General features: G+C 45.3%; 1 pseudogene; it reads left to right on the top strand.

The window, feature by feature from the left end:
• LOC127302876 (putative G-type lectin S-receptor-like serine/threonine-protein kinase At1g61610) overlaps positions 1–18094 on the top strand; it is a 29358-nt pseudogene extending 11264 nt beyond the window's left edge.
• The last annotated feature ends 973 nt before the right edge of the window (positions 18095–19067 follow it).

Genomic DNA, 19067 nt, shown 5'->3' with positions numbered 1-19067 from the left:
AATCCTTGATCAATTCGATCCATCGGCGTTGTCTCATGTTCAACTCCTTCTGGGTGAATATATATTTGAGGCTTTTGTGGTCGGAGTAGATCTCGCATCTATTACCCATAAGGTAATGACGCCAAACTTTCGTGGCTAAGACCACGGCTGCAAGTTCGAGGTCGTGGGTTGGGTAGTTCTGCTCATGTTGCTTGAGTTGTCTAGAAAGGTAGGATACAACCTTTCCTTCTTGCATAAGCACGCATCCAAGTCCAGTCTTGGAGGTGTCGCAATATACGTCAAAGGGCTTAGCGATATCTGGCATGATCAGGATTGGGGCTGTTGTCAGTCTACTCTTGAGCTGTTGAAAGCTCTCTTCACACTTGTCGGTCCACTCAAACTTTCTGTCCTTTTTCAGCAGTTGGGTCATTGGTCGAGCGATGCTCGAGAAACCTTCTACAAATCTGCGGTAATATCCGGCTAATCCAAGAAAAGCACGGACCTCAGTTTGTGTGGTTGGGGCTTTCCATTCCATAACAGTTTTGATCTTGGCGGGATCTACGGCAATTCCTCCCTGCAGACAAGATGTGTCCGAGGAATCCAACTTCTTCCAGCCAAAACTCACACTTGCTAAACTTGGCGTACAACCGGTGCTGTCTAAGGGTTTCTAGAACAATTTCCAAATGTTGTTCATGTTCCTCTTCGGACTTGGAGTAGACCAGAATGTCGTCGATGAAAACAACGACAAATTTGTCCAAGAAGTTCATGAAGATCTTATTCATGAGATTCATGAAATAAGCGGGGGCATTGGTCAATCCAAACGACATGACGTTGTACTCATACAACCCCTATCCGGTGGTAAAGGCAGTTTTTGGAATGCTCGGTGGCTCGGATCTTCAGTTGGTGGTATCCCGTTCTAAGATCAATCTTCGAGAAAACTCGGGATCCGGTGAGTTGGTCAAACAAGTCTTCGATCTTGGGTAAGGGGTATTTGTTTTTGATGGTGACATCGTTAAGCTTACGATAGTCCAGGCATAAACGATTTGCACCATCCTTCTTGTCAACAAACAAGACGGGGGATCTCCAGGGGATGCACTTGGTCTAATCAAACCTTTGGCTAACATGTCATCTATTTGTTTCTTCAGCTCCACAAGCTCGGCTGCGTTCATGCCGTAGGCTCTCCGGGCGATGGGTCCAGTTCCTGGGATTAACTCGATGATAAACTCGATATCCCGGTCCGGGGCATACCGGGTAGATCATCCGGGAACACATCAGGGTAGCGACAAACGACCCTGATTTGATCCAGAGTTGGCTTGGATACACTTTGGTTGCAGGTAAATTTTCTGGGTAGTTTTTCAGAGACGTGCTCAACTACGATACCGGTGCTGCTAGTCATGGTTATGGCTTTCTTGGCGCAGTCTATCAATCCATTGTGCTTGGACATCCAGTCCATTCCTAGGACAACTTCCAAACCTTTGGTTCCAAGTATGATGAGATTTGCAAAGAAATCAACATCATGGATTTTGATAGGCACATTTTTGCAAAATTTTCTGGCTTTGGTGGTTGATCCGGGGATTTGAACTATCATAACATGCTTCAAACTGAGGGGTTGAATTTTACTTGTTGATGCAAAATCTTCGGTGACAAAGGAATGCGATGCTCCGGAATCAAACAACACTCTAGCAGGGGTGTGGTTGACAGAAAACATACCCAGTACCACATCTGGTGCTTCCTGGGCTTCTTCGGCGTTCATGTGGTAGAGGCGGCCGTTGCGGTTGTTGGGGTTGTTGGGGACGAATTTCTTGCCGGTGGAGACACGGCGTTGCTGCTGAGCAGGAGCAGCGGTGTTGCCGGCGAGCTTGGCAAGACGCTTGGGACACTCGTTGGAGTAGTGCCCCACTACACCACACTCATAACAAGTGATAGTGCTCTTGTCCTGCTTGTTCGCAACGGGAATGGCATTGCTCCCGGTTCTGGGGTTGGTGTTGGTGTTGGTGTTGTTGGTGTTCGGGGCTCGGGGTTTCCTCCACTCCGGTTCTGATAACCGGGGCGAGAGTTCTGCATCGGGGGTTTGTTGTGTCTCGGAGGGAAACCTCCGCTTGAGCTAGGGCGAAACTTTTGGGGGTGGCTTGATCCACTCTGATTTGCCCTGCGGCGTTTGCGGTTCTCATTGGCTTGGTTTAACTTGCCCTCCATCTGGATGGCGGAGTCAACAAGGGCTTCGAGGTCGGCGAAGGGGATGTTGACGAGGACAGTCTGCATCTCATCATGCAGTCCGTTCAGGAATCTCTCCTTCCTCTTCTCAACGGTGTCAGTCTCATCAGGGGCATACCTTGACAAAGTGAGAAACTTGTCGCGGTACTCAACCACCGTCATGCGACCTTGTTTCAGCTCACGGAATTCATCCCTCATCTTCTTGATAAGACCCGGGGGTACATGGTACTTGCTGAACTTGAGTTTGAAATCCTCCCAAGTCATGAATTGACCTCCGTTCATGGCACGGGTACTTGTCCACCAAGCGCGAGCTGGTCCAGCGAGGTAGTGAGTGGCGAACAACACCTTCTCGTTGGCTTCCACTCCAGCTACTTCCAGATTGTTCTCCATAGTCTGGAGCCAATCGTCGGCGTCGAGGGGCTCCTCAGTCTTGCTAAACACCGGAGGGTTGGTGTTCTGGAAGTTCTTGAGCTTGGATCCGGGGTGGTCATGATTTCCATGGCCTTGGTTGGCGATGTTCTGCAAGGCGATGATGTTGGCTTGTCGCTCGGCTCTCTCGGTTTCCCGGTCTGCAAGCAGGGTTTGCAGAAGTTGCATCATCGCGTCGTTGGTGCGATTCGGAGGGGCCATCTGAAGATATAGAAGATCATGAGATAAGAGGGAACATTCTATGGTTCATTTTGGTTAAGTTGGAAAAACATTCGAAAACTGGTAATCTTTTCATGACAAACATAACATTCATTCATTCATGCAACACATATTACAACTACACATACTCCAATGGTTTTAAGAACCATTCTCATGCTACGATACAAAGGACGGGATACCACTCACACCTACTATAAGTGAGACTAGTGCAACTACTCCTCATCATCGATATCGATCGGGACGTAGTCATCCTGTCCGTCCTCCAGGAACTCGTAGTCCTCCTCCTCGGTGTTCTCGTCCTCCTCAAAGTCATCGCCATCGCTCAGAAAGGCGTCTCCTCCTCGGATGTCGATGCCTCCATCGTCCTCCTCCAGCTGAAAAATCTGATCCTCCTGGGCCTTGACAGTGGCCTCGAGTGACGCGATCCGGTCGCGAAGGCGGCGAATCGTAGCGTCCTTCTTGGCACGCTGCTGGCGAAGGCTTCTGCGGTCTTTGTTGAGTAGCTTGATCGCCTCACCCTGCTCGATGATGTGAGCATGGGTCTGGTTCGCGTAAGCGCGAGAGGCGTCTAGGTCCCTCTGAGTCTGGTAGAGCATGAAGTCCAAGTGATCCACATGGTGCCTCAACTGGGGGTGCAGCGGCACATCCATGGGTCTTCCGTCAGAGTTACGCCGTGCGAGATGCGCAAAGCGTTCCTCACGAAGGGCTTCGGTATTCTGTCCGCACAGACGAGCAAGTGCTTCCTGAAGAGCACGTGCAAGCCCGTCGAGCCAGTTGCTTTCCCTGAAAGAGAAAAGGATCCTCTCCGAGGTGGGAGGCTCCAACTTGCCCCTCAAGTCGGCAGTGATAATCCACTGCAGCTCCCCTCCCGGCTGGTCGTCCACCTGAATCCCGTGAAACTCGGGGTGTGGGCGGCCAAGGTGATCCGACAGGGAGTCGAGGTCATGCTCGAAGATCAAGCTTCCTCCGTTTCCAAGCTGATAAAACTTGGTGTTGAGGGGTTCATTCGGCTCCATCTGAAAGAGAATTGGATGAGTAAGTTAGAGAGTGCAAAGTGTGGCAAATTTTTAAGTTGATTCAAATAAGATAGAACATGATTCCCCAAATTTTGGCAAAGTCTCAAGACAAGAGTGTAGTAAGTTTTCACAAATAAGTTCTTTCCTTTGATTTCAAAGTTAAATTTTTCAGAACGCCCATTCTAACTAAGGTCTTCTAAGGTCAAACAATGGCTCTGATACCAACTTGTCAACACCCGGATTTTTAAGTCCGAATGCCTATTATGTCATACATCGCAATCCCAGGAATATTGTTGTTGCGAGGCATAATAGTTAAGTATCACAGTCATCATTCATTACAACCCATAAGTCTTACAAATTGGAATCACATGATCCATATTACACGAATAGTTGATCTATTGATCAACGAACAAACACAAGTTCATAGTTCAACATAGCGGAAGCGTAAGATACAAGGACTCTCTAGTCCACGTGCCAACGCTTGACGTCGGAAGGCGCTTAGTTGTCGTAGGCGTCCCGCTGGTCATCTCCGTGTTCATCTTCATACTCCGCCATTTGAATAGCCAGGGACAAAGCCGTGAGTACGTTGAGTACTCGCAAACTCAAACTAATGGAAGTGCCGCACATTCTAGTAGGGTTTGCTAAGCTCTAGTTTATTTGCATAAAGCTAGTTTTAGTTCACAAAGTTTTGAGAAAAGCTTACTCAAGAGCTAACTAACTCAAGTGGGAACACTAGTGTCATCCCCACCATTCAAGTGGTGATTTCAAGTCAAGTCACCACAAGTCATTTCACCATCAACCTTTTCAACTTCATTTTCAAAGATATGACATCGGAAACTGTATGGCCTTTCCAACCGTCCGTAACCGTGGACGCGGCTATTCGAATAGGTTTACACTCGCAGAGGTTGCACACTTGTGCCACAACATTTGATTTCATCCGTCGGGATTTCCCCGAATAATCGTAACACGACGCGGATCATCAACCATAACCTTTCACTTACGAACCCTAGTATGAGCACCTCTCCCCATGAGCTTGGCCTCCCGGTGAAGACCAACCGTCAACCCGGAACTGCACAGGCTTGGGCCGGACATTCACCTCATTTCGCATCATATCGTATCGTTTCTTTTGTGGTAGAGGCAGCTTTCGGCATAACCCCGATGACGCTTGTTTAGAGGGAACCCATACTAAGACGCATAAACTTCCCGATTAAGCCCTACCCATAATCAGGTATTGTGGGGGTACTTGAGAATTGGAAAGGTATCGCATTCCAACCAACATCATGTTTTATCAAAAATCACCATCTTCTCTTGGTCATATTCACCTTCAAAAATCATTCAATGGAATGCATCTTCATTCCAAGGTTTCAAAATCCTTTCAAAATCACAAGTCTCCCATCTAGAGTAGTCAAATTTAGTTTATTAGCACTAGCTCTAATTCATGAGGGGTGCTATCCTGCCTTGCTTGGAAGAGACTAACTCACTACTCTAGTATCCAAAATGTATTTCGACCAAAGTTAACTATAAAAGTAACTCTTTTAGAAAACAAGTAAAAACTTGTAGAGTAAAAACTTGGGATGGGTTCTCATAATCAAAGATAAGAAACATGGTGCCTTGCCCCAAGGGGCTTTGCACCTTGCAAGAATATTAGCTTGCATAGTAATTTGGCTTGCCTTGGTAGTTTTCAAACTGTTCCTCTTCCTCCTCCTGGTAGCAACCTTCTTCTTCGGCGTACTCTCCGGTGCTACCGTCTAAATTTGAATACGAGTATAATTACTCACTAATTCAATGGCTATTCCACACATCACAAATAAACACACAAACTACTCTATGCACACACATAAATAAACTAGGGTGCATGGGTTGTGGGATTTAAGTAGAATGTGTATTCCAAAAGTAGATGATAGTTTCCATAGGGTTCTTGAGAAATAATTTCCTCTCATTGAAATCTTCTTAAGATTTAATTTCTCCAACAATCATGGATGAACTCATATTGACCTAAATCAAAAGTTCATCATCATCATCATTTGGTAGAATGATTTAAATGAGGTGGAACACCTCATACCATTTAAATAACACTACATTTGATTTAAATCTCAAGAAATTCATATAAGAGAGTTTGGAACCAGGGGTCCAAACATCCCATGAATTCATGTGAGACAAGTTTAAATGAAGTGTAATACTTCACACAATTTAATTCTAATAGTTTTGGACAATATCAACTAGTTAAACTAGTCAAAATATCCATTCACAAAACCATGGCATGATCCTGCAAAGTGACCACACCATTTTATTGCATAAACAATTAGTGTAAGTCAAATGTGAGCTATTAGAGTTGGAATTTACTTAATATATATTTTGGTTGATTTTTAAGAATTATTTGAATAGGGAAAAGTCCCTGGCTCGTTATTTTTGTCACATTAATTCTACAAAGAGATTGACCATGAGGCCAGTGGCATTGGATAGAGAATTTCAGTGGCTTTCTAACAATGTCAAATTCACTAAATTTGGTTTAGCCAATTTGAAATGGTTGAAATTCAAAGTTTGGGCAGTATTGGATTGTTTGGAAAATGTTTAAAACGAATTTGAATTAAACAGGCCGGCGGGAAAACGAAGCTGGGCCGATTTGAAATAAAACGGCCCACCTCAGCCCACCACGCGTCTGTGCCCGCGTGGGCTGCCTGACAGGGGGGTCCCGCATGTCAGCGGCGTTTAAAACCCGAAACGGTACGAGCGACGTGGCGCGTTGGATTAGAAGGCAATCCAACGGCGCACGGTCGTCGTCTTCTCCGGCGAGAAGCAGAGGTTCGGGCGGCGAGCCTAGGGGGTGGGAGAGCTAACCAGGGCTCCCGCGGTGGCTGGCAGTGTGCGTGATGTCGATGTGGACGACGGCGGTTCTCCTGGTACCGGCGGCGACTCCTGGATCGGCTCCAATCGACGGCGGCGAGGTGCGGTACTGGCGGGCTCCGATCTTCAAATTGAAGCAACTCCGGCGACAATCGAGTGAGTGGTTGGGTGGAGGAGAAGCAGTGGAGGATGGTGAACGAGATGGTGTGCTCAACTTCGTCCAGGGAACGCTGTATTTATAGCTGGCCAAGGGTGCGGCGTGGCCGTGAAGAAGTCGACCATGGCGCGGCTTCTCCGGCAAGCGATCGAGCTAGGCGAGGTGGTGGCAGTGTTCTACGGCTCCTGGCGACGCTATTGGCGGCGACAGCGGGGTCGGGCGGTGGCTAAACTGGTCGCATTGCTTCCGTGTCTGCCGTGTTGGTCGCGGGATCGCGTTGTCGTCTCCGGCGACGGCGGGCACGGGTCGGGGTCGAGGGCATGTCTGGTGGCTGCGTGGCGACGCGGCGATGCTCAACGGCTGGTCAGCGAGTCCAGGGCGTGCTCGTGGTGATGGCGCGGTGCGTGGCCAGTGTGTGCCCGCGGCGTGCACACGCGCGACGTGCGCGGCGTCCAGGGCGCCATGGACGCGTGCTGGTCTCGGCGTTGTCGAGCTCCTCCTCGACCAGGGCTGGGCTAGGGTGGCGGAGGAGCGGTGGTGGCACACGGTGGCGCGGGGGCCGTGGTTGGGGAAGCAAGGGGAGAGGGGGTGGTGCGGCATGGCCGGCATGTGGCCCGGCATGGCCATGCCATGCTTGCTCTCTCTCCCTCCTTAGCTCCACTATGCTTTATTTAGGGTTTAAGGGGACCAGGGAGCATTGTAGGATAGCTTTGGTTTAAATTTGGATGAGGTAGATCACTATTTGCAATAGTTGCAAATAGTGCCCAATTTTGGAAAATGCAAAATTATCCAAATTGGAAAAAGTTCAAAAGGTGAAAGTTTGTGATATGTGAAGGTTGAGATAAGTTGTAATTGACCAGAGATGAATTGAGGTGGTGGTGGAAAAATTAGATTTCAAAATTTGGCCAAAATGGCTAAGTGGAGATTGTTGACAATGTTAAAAAGTCAAGACTTTGGATGAGCATAGCTAGTGATCCAAGATGAATTTGGCAGGGTGGTCTTCATCAAAGTTGTTCACCTTGATGTTGACTTTGAAATGGTGCAAAGAGTTAGCAAAGATTGGTTTGGGAAAATTGAATTGCAGGGGCTCAAAGTGGTGATCAGACTAAAATTGGCAGATTTGGTCATCATCACATGTGAGTGGGAAAAGTGTTTGAAAATCATTTGAATTGTGAACCCTTGATTCCAAAAGTTGTAATAAGTGTTTAATAACATTATTCAACTAATGGTGAAGACCAAATAGGTCTAGGGTCAAAATTTATAAAAAGGCCATAGGGCATATGTGAGGGTTTTTAGGGTTTTGCCTTTTATTGGATTTTCTTCCTCTTTGATTTATTTGGTTGGTGATCTTCATATGATCACTCTAGGGTTTTAGAGCACATCAAGATACAAGTAACAACAATCATCATGGCATATCACTCAAATGCACAAGTCCTATGCATGGTACTATATGCAAAAGAAAAGTTTTTGTTGGTTTGAAATTTTGCTTTCTGGAATTCTCTAACTTTCTTTTCATTGAAATTTGGGGTGTTACAGTTTGTATCACCAGACGCTCAATATGTATATATATATACCTCGGCGCCGGAGGTGGTTGCTACTTCCAATTGAAGATCGTCGTTTATCGACGTTTCTTCGGCATCATCTGCTTGCTGACGGCGCCCTTCATCTTCACACTCAAGGTTCAGATAAGAAGAGATATCATCTTCTTCTTCTCCGGTCGGCACATATGGAATATCGCCTTTGATGATGCCGAACATATGGTCTTCAGCGTCCGGATCATAGTTGTCCAGAATCGGGTCAGCTCTATCGTCCGCCATATGTCAGTCCTGAAAACATGTAGTCAAAACAAATTAATTGTGTATATGCCAGCATTATCACATCTCTTCTACATATAAAGAGAGACAGCGACGAGGGAGGCGAGAGAGGGGGGACGCAACCGGCGTGGACCGAGAGAACGGTGGCGGTGGCGAAAGGGCGGTGGCAAAAGGGCGGTGGCGGTGACGAGGACACATAACCCTCGCGGTGGCGGTGGCGCGTTGACGGCGTTGGCGTTGGCGCGTTGAATAGAGGCGGTAGCGTTGACGGCGTTACATTTTTATGAATAGGTAGCGTTTGACGGCGTTGACGGTGTTGGCGGCAATGCGGCGGCGACACCACGGCGACAACGACGAAGGAGTTATAGTTAATTATATAGTTAAAATTAAAAATAACAAACGTAATTACAAAATTACAAAATTTTAAGTTTTTTAAGTTCTTTTTGTTAAGTATATAGTTAAAATTTAGTTCTTTTTAAGTTCTTAAAATTTAGTTCTTTTTAAGTTTATAGTTCTTTTTGTTAAGTATATAGTCCCGAAAACTTTTATGATAAGTTCTTTTTAAGTTTATAGTTCTTTTTGTTAAGTTTACAAAATTTAGTTCTTTTTAAGTTTATAGTTTTTTTTGTTAATTATCAAATTTTACCGTTTTCTAAAACTAATTAACTAGTTAAAACTAAAAAAACCTAAAAAACTAAAAAAAAAAGGCGGCCGGCGCCCCACACGATCTCTCTCCAGCGAGAGAGAGGCGCGCGGCGCGCGTGCGCGCGGCAACACAGGCGCCGGCGCCGGCGGGCGAGAGCGGCGTTGGGCGGCGAGCGAGCGGTCATGCGCGCGCGGCCGTGGGCGAGGGCGCGCGTGAGTTGGGCGAGCGAGAGGCGGCCGGCGCGCGGCCGTGGTCGGCGAGAGAGGAGGAGCGGGCCGGGGAGACGGCGTGCGGCGACGGCGAGAGGGAGGAGCAGGCGACGGCGCGCAGCAACGTACGGCGGCGGCAGAGGAGTTCGGCGCGGCGACGAGGGCGTCGAGGAGGCGCGGCGGCGAGCACGGACTCTGCAGAGAAACGAGGAGGCGCGGCGGAGAAGAAGAGGAACTGGCGCTTGGCGCCGCGCGCGCGTATTTATAACCCCCTTTAGTCGCGGTTGGGGACGCGACCCGCGATTAGGGTACCCTTTAGTCGCGGTTGGCCGCACCAACCGCGACTAAAGGGTTTTTTGCCGGTTTTTCGTTCACATTGAAGGACCCTTTAGTCGCGGTTGGCGAGGCCAACCGCGACTAAAGGTCTTTTTTCAAATTACTTTTCTTTTTCAATTCAGAAAATAAAACTAATTCATTTCAGAATCATAAAATACAAATAATATATCAAAAAATTCAGAAAAATAAAACTAATTCAATTCAAATTCTTAAAAATACAAATAATATATCAAAAAAATCAGAAAAATAAAACTAATTCAATTCAAATTCTTAAAAATACAAATAATATATCAAAAAAATCAGAAAAATAAAACTAATTCAATTCAAATTCTTAAAAATACAAATAATATATCAAAAAAATCAGAAAAATAAAACTAATTCATTTCAAAATTTTAAAAATACAAATTATATATCAAAAAAATAGAAAAATAAAACTAATTCATTTCAATATGTTAAAAATACAAATAATATATCAAAAAATTAAGAAAAATAAAACTAATTCAATTCAATATGTTAAAAATACATATAATATATCAAAAAATTCATGAAAATAAAACTAATTCAATTCAAAATGTTTAAAATACATATAATATATCAAAAAATTCATAAAAATAAAACTAATTCAATTCAAAATCTTAAAAATACAAATAATATATCAAAAAATTCATGAAAATAAAACTAATTCAATTCAAAATCTTAAAAATACAAATAATATATCAAAAAATTCAGAAAAATAAAACTAATTCAATTCAAAAATTTAAAAATACAAATTATCAAAAATTCATAAAAATAAAACTAATTCAATTCAAAAGTTCGTTCGCCCCCTCTTCACGACGATTTGCGCCTGACCCATCTTCCCTACTCGTCTTCCCGGCATTTCTTCGGTGACTTCGCGACTCTTTCTTCCCGCCAATTCTTACGCGCCCATTTCTTCCGCCTCTTTCTTCCCGCCAATTTTTTCCCGCCAATTTCTTCCCGCCACTTTCTCCCCGCCTCTTTCTTCCCGCCTCCTGTCTTCCCGCTCCCATTTTTCCCGCCATTTGTCACTACATATAGGTAGCCCGGCTTGGCCAGCATCACATCTCTACAATCTCTCATCACTCTCTCATGGCTTCCACCGCACCCACTCTAACCTACCGGCAGTGGAGGAGCTTTGCGCCTCGAACTACCCTTGCCCTCCGGAGCTACCGCGTCCTCGCCGGCCGGAGCCTAAGCGCCGGCGGCGTGCGTGCCGGTCCCTCCCGTCCTCGTGTACCGCGCGCCGGGCGGCCATCACGAACCACTACTACCTCGACCTCACGCCGGAGCAGCGGATGAATCCCCGGCGGCATCCCGATAACCACCATACTTGGGACGCGTTCTTCATCAAGCGGCGTGAGAGGGCGCTCGCCAGGTATGAGGAGGACGGTCTGCCTCCCGGAAACTTCCACGAGGCCGGCCGTCGGCTATGGTGGTACGGCCGGACTCTGCAGAGCGTCATGGACTACATCACGGCCGGCGATATCCCCCGCCGCGCTACCCTCGATTCGAGCCACGAGCGCCGCCCGGCACGACGACGACAGCGGCGACGACGACGCCGGCAACTTAGAAGGCGACGACTACCAGTACAATGGCGGCGGCTATGAAGACTACGAGTATGCATATTATACGCCTAGGCAGGAGTATGACTAAATCACTCCAAATTTCATGTATGTAGGAGTATGACTTAGTCACTCCAAATTTCCTATATGCAGGAGTATGACTTAGTCACTCCAAATTTCATGTATGCAAGAGTATGACTTAGTCACTCCAAATTTCATGTATCATCAGTGCTATCTCGAGTCAATTGAATCATTCGAAAATGGACACCAAACACATCACGGGTAATATAATTCACATGATTCATTCAACAAAGTTTGGTACAATAAATTATTACACATCATTTCTTCCCTTGTGTCCCTGCTTGCTTACGATTGTGCCGTATCCATGGAGCATCCTCATCATTTAACTTAATGCTTGGGTCGGTGTTCACTTTGAAGGGCGGAATTTCAGCAAACATATTATAATCTTCTGACATGTCTGTCTTGTCCTCCACTCCCACGATGTTACATTTCCCCGAAAGAACAATGTGGCGCTTTGGATCATCGAACGATGTACTGATCGTTTTCTTATCTTTCCGTTTCCTCGGTTTGCTACTCATGTCCTTCACATAGAAAACCTGAGCGACATCTTTCGCTAGGACGAATGGTTCGTCAAGATAACCAAGATTGTTGAAATCCACCATTGTCATTCCGTATTGCTGGTCCACCTTTACCCCACCTCCTGTTAGCTTGAACCATTTGCACCGGAACAAAGGGACCCTAAAGGAGGGTCCATAGTCAAGTTCCCATATCTCCTCTATGTAACCATAATATGTGACCTTTTGCCCATTCTCGGTTGCTGCATCAAAGCGGACACCACTGTTTTGGTTGGTGCTCTTTTTATCTTGGGCGATCGTGTAAAATGTATTCCCATTTATCTCGTACCCTTGGAAAGTCGTTATAGTCGAAGATGGTGTCTTGGCCAACATGTACAGCTGATCTACAACCTTATTGTCACTCATTAAATGTTTTCTCAACCAACCGCCGAAAGTCTCCATGTGGGCCTTCCTAATCCAGGATTCAAGCTTCCTCAGGGTTGTCCGAGCGTAAAATATTCTTGTGTTTCTCAAAGTACGGAGCCACCAAGCTGGAATTGGTCAGAACCGTGTAGTGTGCTTCACGAGAGAATGGCCGTCCATACATATCATTGATTTCCTTCCGATCGTGCCTTTTCCACTTAGTCTCCCCTCGTGCCGCGATTGAGGAAGACCAATCGGCTTAAGGTCAGGAACAAAGTCAACACAAAACTCAATTACCTCCTCATTTCCATAGCCCTTGGCGATGCTTCCTTCTGGCCTAGCACGGTTACGAACATATTTCTTTAATACTCCCATGAACCTCTCGAAGGGGAACATATTGTGTAGAAATACAGGACCGAGAATGGAAATCTCATCGACTAGGTGAACCAGGAGGTGCGTCATAATATTGAAGAAGGATGGCGGGAACACCAACTCGAAACGGACAAGACAGTGGAGCACATCGTTCAGAACCGTGGTAGAACTTCTGGATTGATTACCTTCGAGAGATTGCATTGAGGAATGCACATAGCTTCACAATGGCTACTCGAACATTTTCCGGCAGGAGCCCCTCAAAGCAATCGGAAGCAATTGCGTCATAATCACGTGGCAGTCGTGAGACTTCAGGTTTTGGAACTTTTTCTCCGCCATGTTTATTATTCCCTTTATATTGGACGAGAATCCGACGGACCTTCATACTGCTTCAGGCATTCAAAAAAGATGACCTTCTCTTCTTTGGTCGTAGCGTAGCTGGCACGACCTTGAAACCGTTCCGGATGCTGGTCATCAGGGTCTTTCAAACTTTGCCGGTCCTGCCGTGCTTCCTTTGTATCATTTGACTTCCCATACACGCCCAAGAAGCTTAGGATGTTCACGCAAATATTCTTCGTAACGTGCATCATGTCGATTGCAGAGCGGACTTCTAGGACTTTCCAATATTCTAGCTCCCAGAATATAGATTTCTTCTTCCACATGGCTACGTGCCCGTCACCTCCCTTCGGAACTGATTGTCCGCCAGACCCTTTCCAAAGATGACTTTCAAACCCTTGACCATATCAAATACCTCAGCACCGGTGTGTTCCGCAGGCTTCGGCCGATGATCTGCCTTGCCGTTGTAATGCTTGCCTTTCTTTCTTCGGATGACCTTTCTAAGAAATCGACGATGCCCAAGGTACACGTTCTTCTTACAATTTGGCAAATGTACATTTTCAGTCTCATGTAAGCAGTGCGTGCATGCATTGTATCCCTTATTTGACAGTCCCGAAAGGTTACTAACAGCAGGCCAATCGTTGATGGTTACGAAAAGCAACGCCGTAGGTCAAATTCCTCTTCTTTGTGCTCATCCCACACACGGACACCAGGTCTGCCCCACAGCTGTAAAAGTTCATCAACTAATGGCCTTAGGTACACATCGATGTCGTTGCCGGGTTGCTTCGGACCTTGGATGAGCACTGGCATCATAATGAACTTCCGCTTCATGCACAACCAAGGAGGAAGGTTGTAGATGCATAGAGTCACGGGCCAGGTACTATGGCTGGAGCTCGCTCGCCAAAAGGATTCATGCCATCCGTACTTAGACCAAATCTTATGTTCCTTGCGTCGCCTGCAAAATCTTTGAACTCTCTGTCGATCTTTCTCCATTGCGTTCCATCTGCGGGTGTCTCAACTCCCCGTCCGACTTACGGTCCTCTTTGTGCCATCGCAACAACTTGGCATGCTCTTTGTTCCTGAACAGACGTTTCAACCGTGGTATTATAGGAGCATACCACATCACCTTGGCGGGAACCCTCTTCCTGGGTTTCTGCCCTCAACATCGTCACCAGGGTCATCGCCTCGATCTTATAACGCAATGCGGTGCATACTGGGCATTCATTCAAATTCTCGTATTCACCGCGGTAGAGGATGCGATCGTTGATGCATGCATGTATCTTCAGTAACCTCTAAACCTAGAGGGCAGACAACCTTCTTTGCTTCGTACGTAGTGGCGGGCAACTCGTTATTCTTTGGAAACATATTCTTCAACATTTTCAGCAAGTTTTCAAATGCCGAGTCAGCTACACCTGCCCTGTGCCTTCCATCTCAGCAAATCCAGTGTGCAGCCCAGCTTTTTCAGACCATCATCGCATCCGGTACAACGCCTTCCTGTGATCCTCTAACATGCGATCCAAATTCTCCCTCTCTTTTTCAGTTTCGCAGCGTCTCCGTGCATCAGCAATGGTCCGACCAAGATCATCAACGGGATCATCACGTGCCTCTTCTTCACCTTCCCCTTCACCTTCCCCTTCACCTTCAGCATCCTCCATGAAAGTATCACCGAAATGAGCAAGATAGCTTTCATCGATGAAATCATCCCCTTCTTCATCTTCTTCCATTATAACCCCTCTTTCTCCATGCTTGGTCCAACAATTATAGCTTGGCATGAAACCGTGCCGAAGCAGGTGCATGTGAACATCTCTTGAGGAAGAGTAACCCTTCTGATTCTTACATTTAACACATGGACAGATAACAAAACCCCCCTGCTTGTTCGCATTAGCCACTACGAGGAAATCTTTCAAACCCGCACTGAACTCGCCGGAGAGTCGGGTACTGTACATCCATTGTCGATTCATCTGCATTATTATAATATAAAATATATAATTAACCATCATGCATTTGTTAAACTAACTAGCTACAAACAATATAAATTAAACAATGAACTACACACACATGCACATTTTATCAACGACACATCAAAGGTTCAAGTTGCTAACCGCGATCGAGGAGGAAAAAATAAATGAGAAAGCTCAAGTGTGGCTCCAACACTTCATATCATGTTTGTTTCATGCTCTTGGGGCATTTCATCAAACACCTTATGTGCATAAGAGGAACCAAAAGCAAACCTAACACCCACTTGTGAAGCTTGTGAAGAGAATGGCACCAAATGGCTAAGTGTTGGCTGCTGGATGGGTATATATAGGGGAGGGGCTTTAGTCCCGGTTGGCCTGGCCAACCGCGACTAAAGGCCTTCGGGCACCTTTAGTCGCGGTTGGCCTGGCCAACCGCGACTAAAGACCCCCCACGTGCACCGGCTGGCCACCGAGCGCCCTGGGCCCAGGCCTTTGGTCGCGGTTCTCCTCCCGAACCGCGACTAAAGGTACCATTAGTCGCGGTTCCTGCAGCATCGCGACTTATGGGGCTCACCCGAAGCCTGTTTTTCCACCAGTGGGAGTTGGTTGACATCGAGTCCGGTGGTGGCGAGACGTTGTATCTCCGACTTGCAGGCATCGGTGCAGCAGGTGGTAACAAATTTCAGTTTCTGTTGTACTCCTACTTCTGTTATTTCAGCTAGTTTCCGTTGCTGCTTTTGACTATGCTAACATATATACTCCTAATTCTACCATTTTCATTTTCTAATGGTATATGTATATGTATGGTGTAGGTCAAAGGATAAAGGGCAACGCAGTCAGGATTGTGCTACCCGTTTTAGGCAGTGGTGTTCTGGTGCTCATCTGCATTTCCCTTGCATGGTTAAAATTAAAAGGTCCGATTAATTGACTCTTCTTAGTTATAATTTAAATTTGAGCACCTTACAAGAATGTATCTCTCACCACATGGAACTTGGAGTTTTTGTCTAATATCATAATACACTTTTTTTCTTCGAGAATTACGATAATACACTCTCATATCACACAATCGTCCACCCCCTATAAAACTAGATTAAATAACTTACACACACAACTACGTGCACATGCAACACACGCGTACATGCAACACACGCGCACACGCATGCATCCCTTACCCTCCACCCCCACCCCCACCCTCGCTCCATATAAAATCAGCCAAGTCAGTCATGGTGCTTGTTACATGGCTGGGGCTTCCCCTTTTCGAAAAAAGATGGTGGTTGTTACATTGCTGCTTTTTAATTTTATTCGTGTGGTGGGAAGGTTCTAATGGTCATTTTTTTAATATGTGGACCCCTTTTCATATATCATAAGAGATAGCCACACAACCCAGTATTTCCCTTAGTTTTGACTCAGAAATTAGGGACTGTTATACTACATCAATAGTTCTAGGTGAATCTTTTTCTTTTTTATGTTTTGTATGTGTTCATTAAAATCGAAAATGATTCTTGACATTTTGGGAGCAGACAAGAACAAAAAATGGAGAAATCCCAAAAGGAAAAGATTGGATGGTACTAGTATATTTGGTGAAGCTGTAGATGGGAGCCCTCCACATGATCAGGAATTTCCATTTGTAAGATTAGAAGAAATTGAACTTGCAACGGAAAGTTTCTCCGAGACATTTATGATTGGACATGGAGGCTTTGGAAAAGTATACAAGGTAACTCGCTCAATATGTAGTTTCCCGTTATTCAATGAGGGTAACTTTTTTTTCGTATTGCGAAGTCAAATCTGATATACCCATTATATTTCTACAGGGAATATTAGCTGGTCAGGAAGTTGCAGTCAAGAGGCTAAGTAGAGATTCTCAACAAGGAACAAAAGAATTTAGAAACGAAGTAATTCTAATTGCGAAATTGCAACACAGAAACTTAGTTCGACTTCTTGGATGCTGCGATGAGAGAGATGAAAAGCTTCTGATATATGAGTATCTCCCTAACAAGAGCTTAGATGTTACCCTTTTTGGTACATTACTAGTAACATACATACATTGATTTTCTAAGAAATCTCAAAAGTACTTTTGCTTACACTTGTTTCTTTGTGTAGATGAGTCAAGAAAATTGTTGTTGGATTGGAACACACGGTTTAGCATGATCAAAGGGGTTGCAAGGGGACTTCTTTATCTCCACGAAGACTCAAGGTTCACCATAATTCATAGGGATCTCAAAGCTGCGAATGTTTTGCTAGATGCGGATATGAAACCCAAGATAGCGGATTTCGGTATGGCAAGGATCTTTAGTGATAACCAACAAAATGCAAATACGCAACGAGTTGTTGGAACATAGTAAGTATGCGTTGTGAAACACTATTTTTTTTTGGTAAACCCAATTCCATTTAATTTCTAAAACTAAAATGATAAAGCAGTGGATACATGGCTCCTGAGTACGCAATGGAAGGCGTCTTCTCTACCAAGTCCGATGTCTATAGCTTTGGGGTGTTACTACTCGAAGTTGTAACTGGCATCAGGAGAAACTCAGATATTCTAACAATGGGCTACCCTAGCCTCACAGTCTACGTGAGTACACGCATGATCTTATTTTTTCAACTTTCGTTCTGGAAGTAGATCAAATTCCTGAAGCTATTTGCGGACTGACAAACAAAATAAATACATATATGTTGTTGTTGCTCTCTAGGCATGGAATATGTGGAAGGAAGAGAAGACAGAGGAACTGCCAGACTCATGTATCATGGATACATGTTCGCGAGGCGAAGTTTTACTATGCGTACATTTAGCACTCTTGTGTGTCCAGGAGAACCCAGATGATAGGCCACCCATGTCATCAGCTGTGTTCGTCCTAGAGAATGGAAGCAACACACTTCCAGCCCCCAAGCTCCCCGCCTACTTTGCACGACAAAGTGCTGAAATGGAGCAAATTAGAAATGATATTCAAACATCGGCGAACAGTTTTACACTTACTGAGATAGAGGGGCGGTGAAATAATATGTCTTAAAAAGAACTACTTGATGTACAGTCACTATTGAAAGGTTGTCTGGATCAACAAAATGCTGGTGAATCCCGTGTTTTTAGAAGTTGTTTATCTTCGAATATGTTCTCTATTCTGATTTTTTTGGCCTCAATAGCAGTCTCAGTTTTCAAAAAGAATATGAGGTACTTTTCCAAGAAATTACAGGATTCAAATAAAAAACAACCTCAATGAAAGTGACTTTACAATATTTACAACTGATTAGGCGGTGGTGTTTTTTTCTCCTACACTGGGATTTGGTTACTCCTAGTTGGCTAGTTCATGTTGCTAAAAACTGGACATGACTGCCAGACAATAGGGTGCAACAGACATGCTGCCAGACAAATACATTCATATGCAGACAAGGAGCAAGAGTCTCCCGCAAATTCAAATATTCTGTTAACCTCACCTGAAAGTAATCCAGATAACGCAATAAAAGCTGATCACACAATTTACCTTTCAACAGATACTACAACTTCAGCCAAGAGTGCTGGTACAGGAGCGTATCTTGGTGGTCGATATTCCATGGAGAATATTGTGGCGTTTGGGAGCATCCCAGAAAGAACTAAAGAAGTTTGGTCCAGCAAACGGATTCGTTTTCAGCCAAACAGTAACACTCCGCAGATGGAGCGGGCACAGCTTCTGACTCGGGCCAAGAATGAAGGCTATGGTTCAGGCATATCAGAACATCCCAGAAATTCAATTCGACACATGGGAGCATATGCTTCTGCCACCGGAAGAAACATTTTGAAATGTTAAAAATATTCGAACAAAAAATATCTCGTTTAGTGAAAGAACGTTTAGCTATCAAAGATAAATACCATTTCTAGCTTCATGATGCTAATCTTGTCATATGTGACATGACCAGGAAGATTAGATTAATTCTGTAGAAGATCTGGATGTAGGTTTGACCAACAACCTGGTATACTGGGATCCAACCACGCCC

This window comes from Lolium perenne, chromosome 5 (genome assembly GCF_019359855.2).
Source record: "Lolium perenne isolate Kyuss_39 chromosome 5, Kyuss_2.0, whole genome shotgun sequence".
NCBI classification, from domain to species: domain Eukaryota; kingdom Viridiplantae; phylum Streptophyta; class Magnoliopsida; order Poales; family Poaceae; genus Lolium; species Lolium perenne.
This window is presented reverse-complemented; position numbering and strand designations above follow the sequence as displayed.